The 19,346-nt window shown below is 46.4% G+C and overlaps 1 pseudogene; it reads right to left on the bottom strand.

Annotated features, from left to right (window-relative positions):
• Nucleotides 1-11,402: 11,402 nt before the first annotated feature.
• On the bottom strand, nt 11,403-17,626 carry LOC100967573 (speedy protein E18-like; annotated as a pseudogene).
• Nucleotides 17,627-19,346: the final 1,720 nt, after the last annotated feature.

A 19,346-nucleotide genomic window follows, 5' to 3' on the forward strand; every position in this document is an offset into this window, starting at 1 on the left:
CAGCTGCGTCTGAAGCGAGGGCAGCCTAGTGGGGGCTGGTGGCATTTGACCTGTGGCATTTGACGTAACATCAGGGAGTTGACACCAGAATTGCGTCACACAGGCCAGGTGTGGTGGCTCATGCTTGTAATCCCAGCACTTTGGGAGGCAAGGTAAAGGATCGCTTGAGCTTGAGTCTGAGGCTGCAGTGAGCTATGACCGTGCCACTGCACCCTAGTCTGGGTTATAGGACAAGACTCCGACTCCAGAAATAAAAAAGAAAAATCACAAAGAATTGCATGGAAGAGTGCCTGTCTTTAACAGCTTTAACTGTGGCAGGAACTGTTTTGTCTTTTTTTTTTTTTTTTTTTTTTTTTGCAGCAGGAGACAGAGTCTCACTCTGTTGCCCAGGCTGGAGTGCAGTGGTACAATCTCTACAACCTCCACTTTCCGTGTTCAAGTGATTCTCCTGCCTCAGCCTCCCAAATAGCTGGGATTACAGGTATGCACCACCATGCCTGGCTAATTTTTGTATTTTTACTAGAGACAGGGTTTCACCATGTTGGCCAGGCTAGTCTCGAACTCCTGCTGGGATCAATGGAGTGAGCCACCGTGCCCTGCCACCTTTAGAGTTTTCTTACCACCTGGTTTTCCTCTCTCAGTATCTTTCCCTCATTTCCTGCTTTAAAACCCTAGCTTGGGGTCTGGGTGCAGTAGCTCACGCCTGTAATCCTGTAGCACGACGAGCCTCAGACAAAACTCCTCAGACACCGAGTTAAAGAAGGAAGGGGTTTATTCGGCCGGGGGCATCGGCAAGACTCCTGACTCAAGAGCCGAGCTCCCCGAGTGAGCAATTCCTGTCCCTTTTAAGGGCTCACAACTCTAAGGGGGTGCGCGTGAGAAGGTCGTGATTGATTAAGCAAGCAGGGGGTACCTGACTGGGGGCTGCATGCACCGGTAATTAGATCAGAACAAAACCAGATAGGGATTTTCACAGTGCATTTCTATACAATGTCTGGAATCTATAGATAACATCACCGATTAGATCAGGGGTCGATCTTTAACTACCAGGCCCACAGTGTGGCGCCGGGTTGTCTGCCTGTGGATTTCATTTCTGCCTTTTAGTTTTAATTTTTTCTTTCTTTGGAGGCAGAAATTGGGCATAAGGCAATATGAGGGGTGGTCTCTTCCCTTATTCCCCCCCTTGAGGATCTCACTCAATAGTGGGCGTTCTCACTTTCATTTTTACTACCTATGTCTTCTTGCAAGACACTTCGATAGTGATTCATATAGTACACTTGTGCTGAAGCATTTTGGTGAACTAAGGTAGTGATGAAGCTTTTTATCATTTGAAGAAGTACAGTTAGCAAACAAGGGAGCAGTAAGCAGGTTGTTATTACTATTATAACTCTTAATATAAGAGTTTTTAATCTTCTTAGTGCTGGGAACCATTTTCCAAACATGGCCCCAGGATCAAATCTATGCCACACTTGCACGGGCACATGTGCCAGTTTTGTCATATCTCTAACTATGTCTTCAACTACTTGCCCTTGATTATCTATGTATAGGCAGCAATTAGTAAGGTTAAATTTCCTACAGACCTCTCCTTCAGCTGCTAGCAAGTAGTCAAGAGCCAATCTATTTTGATAGATAGCATTTCTCATCTGAGTTTCTTGCCGGGCCAGAATAGTCAAGGCTCTGCCAGTTTTGTTAGTGATTATTTTTAAGACAGCTTGTAACCGTATGATTCGGTTGATCATGTAAATGGGGGTCCAGTATCCTCACGAGCCGTCTTTTGCCTAAGTAGCAGGCCTATAATATTGTATGATTCTCTCAGGGGTCATTTATCATTTTTTCAATTTTTTATAGCTATGCTTCTCTTTTCGCAGGAAGCATAGACAGGGAAGCCCAGGAGTCTGCCTGTTTTTATGGGCAGTAGGAAGAAAGATGGTTTAATAGTGCCAATAAAACAACTACCTGCCTACTGGTCAGGTAATTTGGCATAAGCTCTATGCCTACATATCCAGTATAATCCAGTGGGGGCCATCCAGTCCCGGTGGGACTCTGGGTGGGTCCACATGGTTTGCAACTTTGGGGATTTACTAAATGGATTTCTTTCTTTTTTTTTTTTTTTTTTTTTTTTTGAGACAGAATCTCGCTCTGTCGTCCAGGCTGGAGTGCAGTGGCACGATCTCTGTTCACTGCAAGCTCCGCCTCCCGGGTTCACGCCATTCTCCTGCCTCAGCCCCCCGTGTAGCTGGGACTACAGGCGCCCGCCACCACGCCTGGCTAATTTTTTGTATTTTTAGTAGAGACGGGGTTTCACCATGTTAGCCACGATGGTCTCGATCTCCTGACCTTGTGATCCACCCGCCTCGGCCTCCCAAAGTGCTGGGATTACAGGCGTGAGCCACCGCGCCCGGCCTTGGATTTATTTCTGTGTGATTTGAACTCCACCAAGTGACTGTTTTTGTCTCAGACAACTACGTCGTCCTATGGGGTAAGTGAATTCTTTTCCTACACTAGCTATGCAATATTGTCCAATAATTGAGGCGTTTAGGACCTAGAAATTATCAGGGTGATTCTTTTGAGCCGGGAATTCATCAGGAACTGGGTCTGTAGGTACTAATTCTCGGGCTTCCCATGGCCATTGATCTCCCATTACAGTTCCTCCGCATACATAACATGAAGTGACATTGAGAGACTGGGCTACATGCTTGGCTAATTGCAAAAACCAATTTCTTGTTTTTCCTGGAATTTCTGGTACTGGCACATTTAGTTCATCATAGAAAGTTTGAAACAGTGGCTCAGGAGAGCGTTTGTAAACTTCTCCTCGAACCAAGATATTTACTCGAGGGTTCAGTCCGGCCCCGTGATTCCTAAGGTCACACGTTCCTCTTTTTTCTAGCGAGGATCGAGGGGATTGGTTATTACTAGCTCTAAGGGGTTACATTGTCCTTTAGTACAGGAAGGGCTATTTTTTCCTTTCTGAAGGTGGACTGGATCCTTCTCATTTTTTTTTTATCCAAGTGGCCTAAATGACACAAGACCAGTATTTACATTTATTTCCACACAGTCCTAATTTATGACAGATGTACTTATTTTCTGCCATATAGCCTCTTTTCTAATTAAGAGAACCACACCTTATTCCTAACTTATTACTATTAATGAGAGCACAGGCATCAAATTTTAAGGTGACTTGTTTGGGCACCCCTTTTTCTTCTGTTTTGGCTAACACTTTACTCGTATCGTTTATGAGCCCCCACCAGTCCTCAGTCCTTAATCTTATTTTAAAAACTGTGGTCATGGGGGAGGCTCAGATGGGTCATAACACACATCAGGTTGGTCATTTCCTGGGCTACATACCTCGTACAGAATAACATTATACAAACAAGTTCTTTTTAGAGTTCCAGTACACTTACAATAACCATAAAATAATAGGACTGTAGCAACCTTTTGTCCTACCTCCGTGACTTGATGTATACACTGGGAACAGCCCTCAGTCTGAGGAAGGTCAGTTGAAGTCCTTACTGTACAAGTCCAAATTTTAAGGAAAATGAGTCCCGCGATGAGTTTCCTCATGCTTCGGCCGTACATGGATCAGTCAGCTTCCGGGTGTGACTGGAGCGGGGCTTGTCGTCTTCTTCAGAGTCACTTTGCAGGGGTTGGCGAAGCTGCTGCTATCCACGTACTGCTCACAGTCTACTGATGTTCAAGGATGGTTTCGGAGATTGGGCCTGCTAGAATAAACGGAGTCCAACACCTCTACACAGTTATGTTCAACTGGGCTGTCTGGTACCGGGAGCAAGGTGGTGGGGTTTAGGGTGTTGTAAACTTTAGTGGTTATGTGGGGATTTTCACATAGCAAGCTTTGGTACTTGGTTAATCTAGCATTTGTTAACCAATGATGTCCTTTGGTATTTATTAAAGTTACCACAGCATGGGGGGGCCTTTATATTCAGGTTTTGCCTAAGGGTTAGTTTATCTGCTTCTTGTGCTAACAGGGCCGTTGCTGCTAGGGCCCTTAGACCTGGGGGCCAGCCTTGGGAAACCTTGTCTAGTTGTTTTGAGAGATAGGCCACTGGCCTTGGCCAGGGCTCTACAGTCTGGGTTAAAACTCCAACTGCGATTTTCTCTCTTTCTAACACATAAAGAGTTTTGTCAGGTCAGGTAGCCTCAGGGCTGGGGCCGACATGAGTTTTTCTTTTAACTCATGAAAACCTCGTTGTTGTTGGTTGTAATAGATGCAGTTTATCTAATCTACATTTTTATTAACTGTCACCTACTAAAATATTGACTTAAATCCTGCAGCTATTTGATTTCAAACTTTAAATTGATCTGGTATTCTTCGTGGGACTCCAGTTGCGTCTAAATAGACATGAGAGTCGAAAGACCCATAAGGGGCTTCTCTTGCTTTACGATATCATATTTTTTTTCCTTCTGGTTGATGAAATGCCAGGGTGAAAGGGGTAGCCAATTGGACTAAAGTACAAGCGCCACTCCAGTTATTCGGCAGAGTGTCCAGTAAAGGCCCACCACAATACCACCATACATCCGCTCTGGGATGAACAAGGGCTGGCTGATTGAAAAGCTCTTGAAAATTCTTAACCTCACTGCATCCTTTCAGGTCTCCAAGGAATGCTAAGTTTCCTCCCTGTCATGAGAGACACGAAGTGAACTTAGTGTTGGGAGACAGAGGCTGGATGGCCCTTGGGGGCTGATCCACAGGGTGCTAGACTTTGGGATGCAGCAGAGAGAGCTTGGCACGACTTATTACTCCAGGCTGTAGAATCCCAGAGAAGGCCTACCGTGCAGCCTACGCCTGGTTGACTGGAGAACCACCTTAGTGGAAAGGGGACAATCTGGGCCTCTGGCCTGCCATGTGCACACACATAACAATTGCTTTTGTTTAACGTGCAGATGGAATATTTGATCCAATTAACCAGGCATTTGCATCTTGGTATCCTGTCTTAATTGCTAAAGTTTGTTTTAAGTCTTTAACTTCTATGATCCTCTAGTAAAATGAATGTATGATTTTAGGAAACTACAAAAACCGGTTGGGGCAGTCCACCCTTGCTCTTTAGTGGTCCACAGAACGTTGGACCAACTATGGCATGAAAACTCTACATCGGGGGGCAAGACTCCTGGTTGGCACTGGGGTCTTTATCGAAATCTCCCCGGATTAAATGGTCCTAGTTTACTAACGCCCAGTCTGAGGAGAGTCAGGAGGGACAGAGGTACTTTTGTGAAGTAGAGAGCCGTCTTTGACTTGGCAAGTCCCCACAGGGTATAAAAAGGCAAGCATTAAATGCAATAGTTTGAGGTGAAATTGACTTGGTTATGTTAATAACTAGATGGTCAGCAATAGAATGAGGAAAGAAGGAAGAGTAATAGAATAGATGAAAAGAGTTAAATTTTTCTTAGCTTTAGTTTGGTAGGGTTTTCCTATGGGACTATAGCCTACGACTCTGGAGGGGGTGGCGCTTTCTTGACTCGGATGTGATGAGTCCATCCTTTTATGCTGTACGAACAGCAGTCTTGGTGGTTAGCAGCACAAGGTAGGGTCCTTCCCAGGCTGGCTCGAATTTTTCTTCTTTCCACTTTTTGATGAGAACGTGATCTTCAGGCTGGTGCTGGTTTACCGGAAATTCTAGCAGTGGTACATGTGCTAAAATACTTTTAGTTTTTGAGAGAAAGAAAAGTGGAGGATAAATCAAGTATATAATTTCTAAGAAATTGACCTTTTGTTTTAAATGTGGGGACCCTGGCAGTGGACTTTATAGTCCTTAGTGCCTTTTTACTGAGAAATTTCCTTTAGCACCTATTTTTATTACTTTTTAGACCAAAGAAAGCTAAACACTATTTTATATTTAATAATGCTTTTTGTATGATTTTTATACCAGATAAGCTAAATTGTATATTAGTGTGTTATTAGTGTTAAACCTAACTTTAATAAAACCTTGTAAACATATTTATCTAATTTTTAATGTTTGACCATAAGGTAATATTTTATAGACTCTTTTTAACCTTTTATAATTTTTGCTAAAGAGCAGGTTGGTGCTTTAAGAAAAACCTGTTATGCTTTTACTTTAATGTCCAGTTCACAGAAAAACTGGATGATACTTCTTTAACTTTAGCTAATATGTTTACACACAGAATTTTCTTTACAATTAACATTTTAAAACTTGCTTAAACCTTCAAAACAATATATTTTTTAAACTTTTTAATGTAGGTAAAAATCCACATTCTTATGCCTCCTTATAATCCTTTTACCAAAGGTATATTTTACTTTTCTTATACATCTTACACATAAACTGTTTTTTCTTCAATAGTTTTACATTCAGGAGGCCTAGTTACTTTTAAATTATACAACATTTTTTGCATAAATTCTTTTTTATAACATTTTTCTCTTTCGCAGACAATGACTTTCGCAGACAGTTCTTCAACATGCATCAACTTTCTGACTTATTACAAATATTTCTTTCTTTAAACAACCAGTTAATTTGTTTCAGGACAAGAATTTACCATATAATACTCTTTTTATATAAATTCCGTCCCCCCCCCCTTTTTTTTCCTTTTTTTCCGAAGATGATAACCATTCTTTTCCAAAGCAAACCTTTTTTATGTCTGTGGACTAGACTGTCTAACGCCACAAGAATAGAAGTTACTATAATACATGTTACACTGTTAACTTTTAGCAGACTTTACTTTAGTTGAAAACCTTGTAAGTTTGGGATTTTAATTATCCTTTGCTATTAATACGACCTTGTTTTGTCCAAATTAGAATTGGTATAGATGGCTTTTTTTTTTTTTTTTTTTTTCAATTACCCGGGAGGAACCATCGATCGTCCTGTCCTGAAGGGAGTTCCTCCTAGGTCTGGTCAGACCTTCGTATGATAATTAAGATTTAGATCCCCTGTTAGGAAACCTGCTGGGTTAAGGGAATTTTCAGTGATTAATGTTAAATCATCTTTCTTTCTTTCTTTCTTTCTCTCTTTGACTCCTTCTTTGTCTGTCTCTTCCTCTCTGTCTCTTCCTCTCTCTCTTTGCCTCTTTTCCTCTCTGTCTCTTTCCTTTCTCTCTCTCTGCTGCTCTTTGCTTGCCTCTGCCAGCTGCTTATGCTGCTGTTCTCTCAACCACTGTGTGTTGGGGGCGGGGAGTCTAAAACCAGCTGTAATCAAGTGTCTATGTACGGGAACTGGTCTGGGTGCCTTGGCTTACAGGTTACCTTGTGCCATACCTTCGAAACAGGGGACCTGTCCAGGCTTCCTTCTAATGGCCAACCCACCTCTAATGCTGGCCAGTCTATCTTACACAAAGTTGTAAGTTTTCCTGGTGTCATAGTACTCCATAGTCTCCCTTAAATCCTTTTTTTGAAATTTTTCAACATAGTTCCTAGTGGGGTGGGCTTACTTTGGTCCTCACCCATGTTTCCTCAAGACAAAACACCACACTCACACCACACGCACACCACAAAACAAAGAATGGGTAAAAATGGCACACACTTTTGTAGTTTACACCAAACCAAAATCAAAACCAAGATCAGAGTATCCAGAAATCCAAGCCAGGTCAAAACCAAAGTATCAAGCAATCCAAGTCAAGTCAAAAACAAAAACCAGAGTGCTGGTACAGGCACACCATGGGTGACCAGGCCACGCTTCCACTCAAATGGAGTAGGCAAGTTCCCAAAACCAGTCCCATCAAGCTATTCAAACCAAGTCAAAACCAAAACCAAAGTGCCAATAAAGGCGCACTATGGGTGATCAGGCCACGCTTCCACTCAAATGGAGTGGGTAAGTTTCAAAGACTAGTCTTACCGAGTTTTAGATGTCCAGACTCCAAGTGCCCATTCCTTCCCAGTGTTCAGCCACTGCGTTGATCCTTCACGGGGGCCTGCCACACACTGCTCTGGCAAGGCGTCCCAGTAGGGCAAATGCCTACTTGGGAGCGCTCGCAGGATCCGCGTCGCTCGGGCTGGTCAGAGTCCCCCTCAAGGATGTTCCATGGGGCAGGCTTAAGCCACCTAAGGAGCTGCCTCGACCATCTGCCAGTCACCTCGCTTCCCGGTCAGGGAACCAAGAAATGCAGCAGGATGAGTCACAGATAAAACTCCTCACACACCAAGTTAAAGAAGGAAGGGGTTTATTCAGCCAGGGGCATTGGCAAGACTCCTGTCTCAAGAGCCGAGCTCCCCGAGTGAGCAATTCCTGTCCCTTTTAAGGGCTCACAACTCTAAGGGGGTGCACTTGAGAGGGTCGTGATTGAGCAAGCAGGGGGTACATGACTGGGGGCTGCATGCACCGGTAATTAGATCAGAACAAAACCAGATAGGGATTTTCACAGTGCATTTCTATACAATGTCTGTAGTCTATAGATAACATCACCGATTAGATCAGGGGTCGATCTTTAACTACCAGGCCCAGGGTGTGGCGCCGGGCTGTCTGCCTGTGGTTTTCATTTCTGCCTTTTCGTTTTTACTTTTTCTTTCTTTGGAGGCAGAAATTGGGCATAAGACAATATGAGAGGTGGTCTCCTCCCTTAATCCCAGCACTTTGGAAGGCCAAGACGGGCAATTCACTTGAGGTCAGGAGTTGGAGACCAGACTGGCCAACATGATGAAACCCCGTCTCTACTATTTTTACAAAAGTTAGTCGGATGTAAGGTTGGGTGCCTGTAGTCCCATACTTAGGAGGCTGAGGCAGGAGAATTCGCTTGAATCCAGAGGTGAAAGTTGCAGTGAGCCAAGGTCATGCCACTGCACTCCAGCCTGGGAGACACAGCGAGACTCTGTTTCCAAAACAAACAAACAAACAAAACCTCTAGCTTGGGATTGGCCTTCTCTTCTATTATTTTTCTTTTTAAAAAAATTTTTAAAAAATAGTTGTTGATGCTATGTTGCCCAGGCTGGCCTCAAACTCCTGGCCTCAAGCGATCCTCCCGCCATGACCTCCAAAAGTGCTGGGAATGTAGGTGTGAGTACTGCACCCAGCCTTGTGTTTTTTTTCTACATAAAAAATAATGCAGGATTGTCTTCTAGAGCTAATTAATATATATGTTCAAATAACCAAAAGCCCATTGAGGAAAAATGTCACATGACAGCAAATAATCAATCCAGACCAATATGATCACACTCGCTGTGTAGGTGAGAAAACTTCATCTTTATTACGTTTCCCCAAGAGATGCACTGCCTTGTTCTCTTGAAAACACACAGCTCATGTTCTCCTTTAAAACACACATCCTCTTTAAAGTAACATACAAACATGCCAATACAAGGTAAAAAGTTACATCTGAATTCTCACATTTCAAAAACATACAGTAAACATCAAATAAAATTTTATTTTTATAAGAATTTAGGGGAACTATCATGTAGCTATAAGTGTAATACATATATTAAGTATCATAGATAAAAAGAGTGCTCCCTTCAGCAGCACATGTAATAATAGATACAAAGATTTACAGATAAAAGATTTAGGATAAAAAGAATCCTCTCTTAAAAAGGAAAACAAAATTATATTTATGTGTATATAGCAGCTGTAACACCCATCTCACAACTTTATAGGAACAGTGTCTATTCAAAAATACCAATATTTTCAAAATATTTAAAATAAATGTAGTAATAATTCTTCTAATAATGCCCATCTTTTTCAAAATAAACCAATAAAATATATAGTATATATTAGACATGTTAGTATATATCTAAGATGTTAAAAATCACAACTGAATTCTCACAATTCAGTCACAAATCTAAACAGCAAATAAAAATGTGTATGACAGGAATTTAGGGGAACTACCAATAGCTATAAATAGAAGAGATTATTATGGAAGTATCATAGATAAAAAGTGTACTCGCTTCAGAGGCACATATAATAATACAGAAAACAATTTAAAGATAATAAAAGATTTAGGATAAAAAGGATTCTCAAAATGAAAAGAAAGTTATCTTTATGTATGTATAACAGCTATAACTCTCATCAAAAAATCTACAGGAACAGCATGTTTTCAAAAGTACAACAATTTCCAAACTATTTGAAATAAACCTATTAATAATTCGATGGCCAACATTTTCCAAACCAATAAATGCATAGTGTGCATGAAGCTGTCTGTTACAGTCTATGGCACTCATATTTCACAAAGAATTCCATGCCAATCTGAGTGTCTGCACTGTGCCTTCAAATGCTCCTGGACTGTGGCAACCAAGTCCGTAAGAAACAGGACCTCCAGGTTCCACCCCAGGAAGTTGGAATTCAGCAATATAAAAAGGGAAGTGGTGCCGCAGGAAGGGGTGGAACCAGAAACACCCCTGGTTTCTCACTGTTCTCTGTGGATTCCTAGAAATACCACCCCACCCCCACCCCCAGTCCTAGGACAACAACGTGATCACTCTATTCAGCTTCATCTAGAACAGTCCAGGTTCTTCTAGATGATCTGCACAAATAGCTCCTCTCCTTCTTCCTGGTGCCTGCCATTAGCATTGGAATAAAGTTCCTGATGAAAATCCGCATCTCCCCTGGGCCCGGCGTTCTGGAAGCGAGAAAGAGGATGTCACACTTCAAGGAGGCAGCTCTCTAGACAGGAAGGTTATTCACGTCCCATGTCAAGTCTAACTAGAGTTCAGAGCAATTGAGAAATCCAATTTTATCTCCTGTCCTTCATTCCATAGCCTGCTTCTGAACCATGGTGTTCAACTGTGAAACTCACACTTTGGTGACCCTGACTCCAAAACTCACTTAATACACCCAAGGGCAGCCCCAGTGATCTGCTTCATAGCAAGGACTTTGGGTGGGTCTGCCCAGGGAGTAGGGCACCCTCAGAGAATGTGGCTTTGGACTTCATCACAGCTGGGGCCTTTTGTGTCACTTAAGAGCTAAACTTGTAACCATGCTAGATCTGTTTCTAATGTGACAACGTCACGAACCCCGAGTCCAGAAGCCTAATCCATAATCCTACCTCCTCATGATGAAGTCTCATGCTCTGTGCTCAACGTGGTTAGCTGCACAAGATGTAAACCAAAGCTTCACTGAACCCTCGACCCAAATCGGTAATTCAAGTGCGTCAATCATAATGAACCTCCCCAAACTCAATATTTATGATTATTTTTGAGTCAGGGTCTCACTCTGTCAACCGGGCTGGAGTGCAGTGGCAGGATCAGGGCTCCCTGCAGCCCCGACCTCCCAGGCTCCAGCGATCCTCCTGCCTCAGCCTCCTGAGTAGTTGGAAGTAGAGATGCCTCCCACATCGCCTGGCTACTTTTTGTATTTTTGTGGAGAGGGGATCTCGCCACGTTGCCCAGGCTTGAAGCCAGATCAAGCAGTTGGGTTCCTCAGATTTCTGAAATAGACCCCAATATTCTGCCTTTACCCCAGAGGACACAGATGTACCTTCTCTCAGGCCGATGACCTCAGGCCTCCACGGTCCCTGGAGCTCTAGGAAAGGCGGGCCCGATCTCACGCCCACACCCAGTGCTCTGGGTCATAACCCTGGATCTGGAAAAACAAATGCCCCTTAAGAAGATGGGGACTCCCCAGGATACTCCTCCCTCCCCTCATCCAGCCTCCAGCCCACCCGATTCCTCCCCACCTCCTCCATCTCCCCAGGCCCCACCCACCTCCTCCAACTCCTCCAGGAAAACCCAAGCCCTGCAGCGCACGGAGTGGAAGAACTGGAACCAAAGCTTGTGGGACAAGGCAATCTGAGAGCAGTTCTTCCCGTACAGGAAGTAGAAGATGTTTTGTTTGGGGGTCTCGCTGTCCTCCTCCATGTCATTGGTCAGGTAGCTGGGAACAGAAATCAGGTTACTGCTCAGGGGCACCACCAGGAGAGACTTCTGGCTGAGGTCAGCTTCCCAGAGAGGAGGGTAGGGGACCGTCCTCACCTCAGGACGGGCACCCACCCTGCAGAGAGCCACGCCTTCCTCAGGAGGGCTCTGCTGGACAGAGACCTGCTGAAGGGCACCTCCCACGCCCTCAGGATGGAGACAAAAACCCAACTGGTGGCCGAGAGTGGTGGCTTATGCGAGGAATCCCAGCACATTGGGAGGCCGAAGCAGGAGGATCACTTGAGGCCAGGAGTTTGAGATGGGCCTGGGCAACATAGCAAGACCCTCGTCTCTATTAAAAATATAAAAAATACGCCAGACACAGTGGCTCATGCCTGTAATCCCAGCATTTTAGAAGGCTGAAGCAGGTGGATCGCTTGAGACCAGGAGTTCGAGACCAGCCTGGTCAACCTGGAGAAACCCCGTCTCTACTAAAAATACAAAAGTCAGCCTGGTGCGGTGGCACACCTGTTAGTCCTAGCGACTCAAGAGGCTGAAGCATAAGAATTGTGTGAACCCAGGAGGCGGAGGTTGCAGTGAGCCGAGATTGGGCCCCTCCACTCCAGCCTGAGAGGCACAGCAAGACTCTGTCCCAATCAATCAACCAATCAATAACTGTCCAGGTGTGGTGGCACAGCCCTGTAGTCGGAGCTAATCAAGGGGCTGAGGTGGGAGGATCGCTTGAGCCCAGGATATGGAGGCTGCAGTGAGCTATGATCTCACCACTGCACTCCAGCTTGGGGGACAGGGCAAGTCTGTCTCAAAAAAATAAAAGAAATTGAATACATTGATAGTTTGCCAGGACCCTGCCTTCTACAGGCATCTAGTCTAATGGGACTGGGAGTAATCAAGGCAGATGACCTAATCCCAGTGTCACATTATAATAGGATGTAACTGGAGAGCTATGGGCTTGCAGAAGTTGGAAGATGAGGGAAGGCATGACAGAGGCTGTGGGGTGAACTGACTTCAAGGAATGGGTCCTTCCCTTCAGAACCACATGTGTGTGGGACACCCAGACAGAAAACACAAACGCAAAGTCAAGTGGAGGGCGTTTGGAAGGAGCAGTGAAGCCAAGCCAGGAAACACCAAGATGGTGAGCCAGTGTGGTTGTAGAGATTGTAGAGAGGGTGGAATTGGCACTGTTACCCTGGCCTCGATTTAGAAAGACGTCAGCTAAGGAGGTTGTTCAGGTGGGCAGTGAGGTTGTTGTGCTGTGGAAAGATGTTCAGGCTGCACTAGGGAGCCCCCTGGCTTGGGGAGAGACTCCAGGAGACCCCGGCAGGGAGCATTTGACAGTGGATTCGAGTGATGCAAGGGGGACCTGAACTGTGGCTTCTGTCGTGGGAACCCGAAGGAGGTCGATGGCATTTGCGGTTGATGTGGGAAGGAGAGAGAGAGAAGAACCAGAAACGTCTGCTTGCTGGGGGAAGTGTCGTGTCCGCTCCTCCGCTCCTTTTCTTCTCCCCTTAGGAGCAGTTTATGCTTCCTTTTGCTTTATTCTTTTTTTTTTTTTTGAGAAAAAGTCTTGCTCTGTCACCCAGGCTGGAGTGCAGTAGCTCAACCTTAGCTTACTGCAACTTCCACCTCCTGGGTTCAAGGGGTTCTCTTGCCTCAGCTTCCCAAGTAGCTGGGATTACAAGTGCATACCACCATGCCCAACTAATTTTTCTATTTTTACTAGAGACGGGGTTTGGCCATGTTGGCCAGGCTGGTCTCGAACTCCTAACCTCAGGTGATCCACTTGCCTTGGCCTCCCAAAGTGCTGGGATTACAGGCATGAGCCACTGCGCCCAGCCTGAGTTTCTTTTTAGAAACAGTTTAAGAACAAGATAGTATAATCCTGTCTTTTTTGTACACAGAGTAAAGAGGACAAATAGGTGAAAGAATAAATGAAAGGCTGGAATCTCACCTTCCTCTGCTGTCCCAGGGCGTTGGATACTGATGGATAGGAGTCAGCAAACCACTCACAGAGCCAGGAAGAAATGAATGCGTTGGTATTGCCAGGAGAAGAGGCTGGCCGGGCTAGAATATGCTATGACCATAGCCAGGAGATACTGATGGAGCGAAGGGAACACAGAGAGGGAGAGGTCACATCTTGGGAGAGGAAGATCATGGAGATAGTGGAATGGGGGTCTGGGGAGGGGTTGCCCATCAGAGAAGGGACCTCAGTGTTGGGGTGACTGTGCTCATGTGCAAATTGCAGGGTGGAGGGGTATTCAAAGGTCGGATGCAAATTCGAGAAGCCGGAGGAAGGGATGTCGGTGATGCTCCCAGGATGGTGGGCTCTGATGGGATCTTTGAAAGGGTGAGTCTAGGTCAGCTGGTGTCAGGAGGGTCTTTTGTGTGCCAGGCAGAGAACTGTCCCAAAGAGCTGAGAGTAGAGGGGCCAGGAGCTTCAGGGCTGCGACCAGACTGTGGCCCATGGCTCAGATCCCAAACAACCTGTAGGAGAGGCAGGGGCCACTCATTCACTCGGCAAGAGACTAGCAGAGTCCGGAGGGAGATGCTGGCAAATCATAAAAAAGACCAAGAATAGCTGGGAGTGGCGGCTGAAGCCTGTGATCCCACTAGTTTGAGAGGTGGAGACAGGAGGATCACGTGAGCCCAACAGTTCGAGAACAACCGGGGCAACATAGCAAGACCCTGTTTGTATAAAAATTATTCAAGCGTGATGGCATGTGCCTGTACTCCCAGCTACTCAGGAGGCTGAGGCAGGAGGATTGCTTGAGCTCAGGAATTAGAGGCTGCAGTGAGCTGTGATCATGCCACTGCACTCCATCCTGGGGAACTCAGCTAGATACTGTCTCAAAAAAAAAAAAAAAAATGGGCACCAAGACTCAAGACTGTGGGAGCTGGAGGGGCACAGTGGCTGATGTCTGTAATTCCAGCACTTTGGGAGGCCAAAGCGAGTGGAACACCTGAGGTCAGGTGTTCAAGGCCAGCCAGGTCAACATGGCAAAACCCTGTCTCTACTAAAAACACAAAAATTAGCCAGCCATGGTGGTGCATGCCTGTAATCCCAGCTGCTTGAGAGGCTGAGGCAGGAGAATGCCTTGAACTCGGGAGGCGTCGGCTGCAGTGAGCCAAGGTTGAGACACTGCCCTCCAGCCTGGGCAACAGAGCGAGACTCTGTCTCACAAAAAGAAAAGAAAAAGACTGTGGGAGCATCTGGTGGGAGATGCTGGAGGGAGAGAGGAGAGGAACTGTGGGTTTGGAAGCTGGGCCTGCTCCGGGCGGTGCATTGAAGCAGGAACACCGTTCCGTAGAAAACAACCTTACCTTGTCCGACACCCTCAGATCTTTGTCCCAGGCCAGGAATCTTTTAATCACAGGATCCTCTGTTATTGGAGGGCAGATGTCAGCATGAGAAGCTTTCTGTGGGAGCAGCAGGGCAGCGAGGAGAAGTGTGCCTCCCGGGGGGGAACTCTCAGGATTGCTGCCACGGGCGAGGTGGATGGGAGGGGGGAGAATGACTTTCACTGGGCAAAGGAGAGAGGCTCCCGCTCTGAGACTCCCCTGAGAAGAGGCCGAAGGAGGCCCTGGGTGTGAGAATCTACAGGATGTAGAGCTGGGAATAAGCCAGGACGCCCTCCAGCAGACACGGAGGGACCACTGCAGAGTCATAAAGGAATTCCCATCATTTTCCCATAAGACAGTCACATCAGGGTGCGACCATGGCCTCGGTATCCCCCTCTGTGGATGGAGACACTTAGGTTTAGAAAAGTCAGTAAGAGACATTAAGTTTCAGAGAGCACAGCTGAAACCACTTTCTTTGATTTTTATTTTGTTTTATTTATTTATTTATTTATTTATTTACTTACTTACTTATTGAGATGGAGTCTTGCTCTGTGGGCCAGGCTGGAATGCAGTGGCACAATCTCAGCTCACTGCAACCTCGACCTCCCAAGTTCAAGCGATTCTCCTGTCTCAGTCCCCTGAGTAGCTGGGATTACAGGCGTGTGCTACCACACCCGGCTAATTTTTGTATTTTTAGTAGAGATCAGGTTTTACTATGTTGGTCAGACTGGTCTCTAGCTCCTGACCTCAGGTGATCCACCTGCCTCAGCCTCCCAAAGTGCTGGGATTACAGGTATGAGCTACCGCGCCTGGCCTTGCTTTTTCTTTTGAGACAGAGTTTTGCTCTATCACCCAAGCTGGAGTGCAGTGGTGCCATCATAGCTCACTGCAGCCTCAAAGTCCTGAGTTCAAGCAATCCTCTTGCCTCAGCCTCCCAGTGTGCTGGGATCTCAGGCGTGAGCCCCCGCACTCAGCTCAAAACCAAGCTTTCTCATCCCAAGCGCTGACCTAATCCTAATCCTCTATCGTCTCCTAAACGTCCCTCATGAGTGATCACTTCTGAGTCCTCCCGCATGGAGAGCTCACCCACTGGGGGCATATTTTTCCCATTGGAAAAGTGTGGTTATTGGAAGTTTCCTCTTTTTAGAAAGAACGGGATTGGAAGTGCTCTCTGGGGTGTCCTCCTACCAAGCAGCCTGTTGAAGGCCTCAGGTGCTCAGGGAGCACAGGTGACACTCGCTGTCACTTCAGCTTCTTCTTGAGCCCACACAGTGTCTCCGCCACCCAGGTCTCCTCAGGCTCAGAGGCGAGCTCCTTCTCTGGCTCCTCCTCTGACTCCTCCTCAGATTCGTCCGACCACTCCCTCTTCCTTTTCCAGCAAAGGGACCTACCCCAGGGGCTGGGATCTACCCCAGGGGCTGAGTAAAGAAACCAGGCCATGGTGTAATGCTTCTGCAACTGATCACCTTAGACCCCGATCCAAAACCCCAAACTACTCTCCATCCTCCCCAGCCTCACAGACTGTTGGTTTCTCCAAGCCATCTTTCTGTCTTTCTCCTCTGCTGAGCCCCATGTGGTGCTCCTTCTCCTCCCCATTCTTGCATCTCTCTGTCCTGAGAACACTTCCTCATGTCCTTCCCTGGTCCCTGGCTCTCTGAGTCCCTCTTTTTCTGTTTGTTTGTTTGTTTGTTTTGTTTTGTTTTGTTTTGAGACAGAATCTTGCTTTGTCTCCCAGGCTGGAGTGTAGTGGTGCAATCTCAGCTCACTGCAACATCCATCTCCCGGATTCCAGTTATTCTCCTGCCTCAGCCTCTCAGCTCTCAGGTAGCTGGGATTACAGGTGTCTGCTATAATGCCCAGCTCAGTTTTGTACTTTTAGTAGAGATGGGGTTTCACCATGTTGGCCAGGCTGGTCTCAAACTCCTGGCCTCAAACTCCTGGCAGGCCAAGTGAACCGCCTGCCTTGGCCTCCCAAAGTGCTGGGATTACCGGTGTGAGCCACTGCACCCAGCCTGAATTTCTCCATTCTTCCCACACACCCTTCTCAGGTTCTCCTTCCTGATCTCTGACCTTTTTTTTTGTTTGTTTTGAGACAATATCTCTCTCTCACCCAGACTGGAGTGCAGTAGTGCTATCTCGGCTCACTGCAACCTCTTCCTCCCAGGCTCAAGCGATGCTCCTGTCTCAGCCTCCCGAGTAGCTGGGATTACAGGCGCGCACCACTACCATCTGGCTAATTTTTGTACTTTTAGTAGAGATGGAGTTTCACCATATTGGCCAGGCTGGTCTCGAACTCCTAACCTTAGGTGATCTGCCCACCTCGGCCTCCCAAAGTGTTGGGGTTACAGGCGTGAGCCACTGCGCCCGTCCCCCTTCCTTCGTCTTAGTCAATCCTATCCTACCTCTTCTTCCTCCAGTCCCCTCACCTGATGGTCCTGACACTTCATCATCCACCACCTCCTGGAGGGGGTACCCTGAGGCGCTGGGCTGGGGGCTCTGCTCCTCATTCTGGAGGTGTGGTTGATGGTTGGTCATGATCTTTCCCAAAATCTGTCCCATCCCATGGAACCTAGTCTCTGTTCTGCCCAAGGCCTTCTTCTGGACTCTGCTAAGACCCAGAAGAGTGTGTTGTCAATTCTCGAGGCTGGGAGAAGTCAGGAGTGGAGAACAGCTCTGAGAAGATGCTGTTGTCCACCTGAGCTCCCAGGCGCCCACAGAGTCCAGTCCTTCCTAGGAAGGTTGGAATCTCTGATGTCATTGGTTATTCCAACCTGGCAACCATTTGGAAGAAAAACACATGTAACTGCCAGGCTGATCTCTTGTCCTGGGTGAATGGTATCTCCTGCCACTGTCCCAACCTCAGACCACTGTCCAAAAGCATCTTCAGGGTCTCCGCATCCCTCTGTTCCCTGTCCCAGCAGAGGCTGTGTCCTCTCCACTCAAAGCCTGAAGTATGTTGGGGTCTCCTCTTCTCTGTACATGCCCATTTCAGAGTCCAGTCTGGTGGGAGAGGGAACAGGGTGGGAAAGAAAACTAGGGTAAGCAGAAACTATGAAACCTTACATGAGTGAGATGATCATGTACAAGAGATCCCAGGAACATTGACCTTGATGAAAAAATCACATCAGAGCACTCAATTTGGCAGAGCTTTTCTGCCGAATGTTTACTGACATTCACTGTCCGAGATTCTATACTGGGGGTACAAGCGTCCTCTGCCCTAAGGCATCTTTGAGTCCAAGAGACATTTTGAGGCCTGAAAATCATAGGAAAGTGCCCATGAGCTCACACATATTTCCAATGGTGTCCCCAATTTCAGGGAGTCCATGGATTACCTAAAGCTAGGCTCTCCAGTTTTGTATCATATGTATTGCTCTGAACTCAGAAATTTCCCTACCATTTATGGATTCTATGAATAAAATATCGCATGTACAAGAAGACTAAGTCGAAAAATTTCAGCTGTGCACAGTGGCTCATGCTTGTAATCCCAGCACTTTGGGGGGCCAAGGGAGGAAGACTGCCTGAGGCCAGCAGTTCAAGATCAGTGTAGGCAACATAGCAAGACCCCATCTCTAAAAAAACAAAACCAAACCAAGTTAGCCAGGTGTGGTGGCTGGCACCTGTGCTCCACCTACTTGGGAGACTCGTGACAGGAAGATCTCTTGAGCCCAGGAGTTAGAAGCTGAGTGAGCTATGATCTTGCCACTGCACTCCAGTCTGGGCAACACAGCAAGACGTTGTGTCAAAAAATTTTTTTTGATAAAAAATAAAAGAGTTGCATGACATTCAGAGACCATCCGAAAAACCTGTGGGTTCCTGGCCGGGCTCAGTGGCTCATGCCTATAATCCCAGCACTTTGGGAGGCCAAAGGGGGTGGATCACTTGAGGTCAGGAGTTAGAGACCAGCCTGGCCAACATGGTGAAACCCCATCTCTACAAAAAATACAAAAAATTAGCCAGGCATGGTGGCGGGTGCCTGTAATCCTAGCTACTTGGGTGAGGGGGTGCAGGAGAATCACTTGAACTTGGGGTGCAGAGGTTGCAGCAAGCCAAGATCACACCATTGCACTCCAGCCTGGGCAACAAGAGCAAAACTCCATCTCAAAAAAATAAAGAACCTGTGAGTGAGTTCCCACATGGCTTCCTAATGTGCTGTGGCTCTCCTAGGAGTCTCTCGCTCATGGGAAAGGCACAGACTGAACGAGGAAGCAGATCCCATTGCTGTGGAAGTCCCATTGTTAGGAAACTCTGCTTTTCT

Source organism: Pan paniscus, chromosome 6 (genome assembly GCF_029289425.2).
Source record: "Pan paniscus chromosome 6, NHGRI_mPanPan1-v2.0_pri, whole genome shotgun sequence".
NCBI classification, from domain to species: domain Eukaryota; kingdom Metazoa; phylum Chordata; class Mammalia; order Primates; family Hominidae; genus Pan; species Pan paniscus.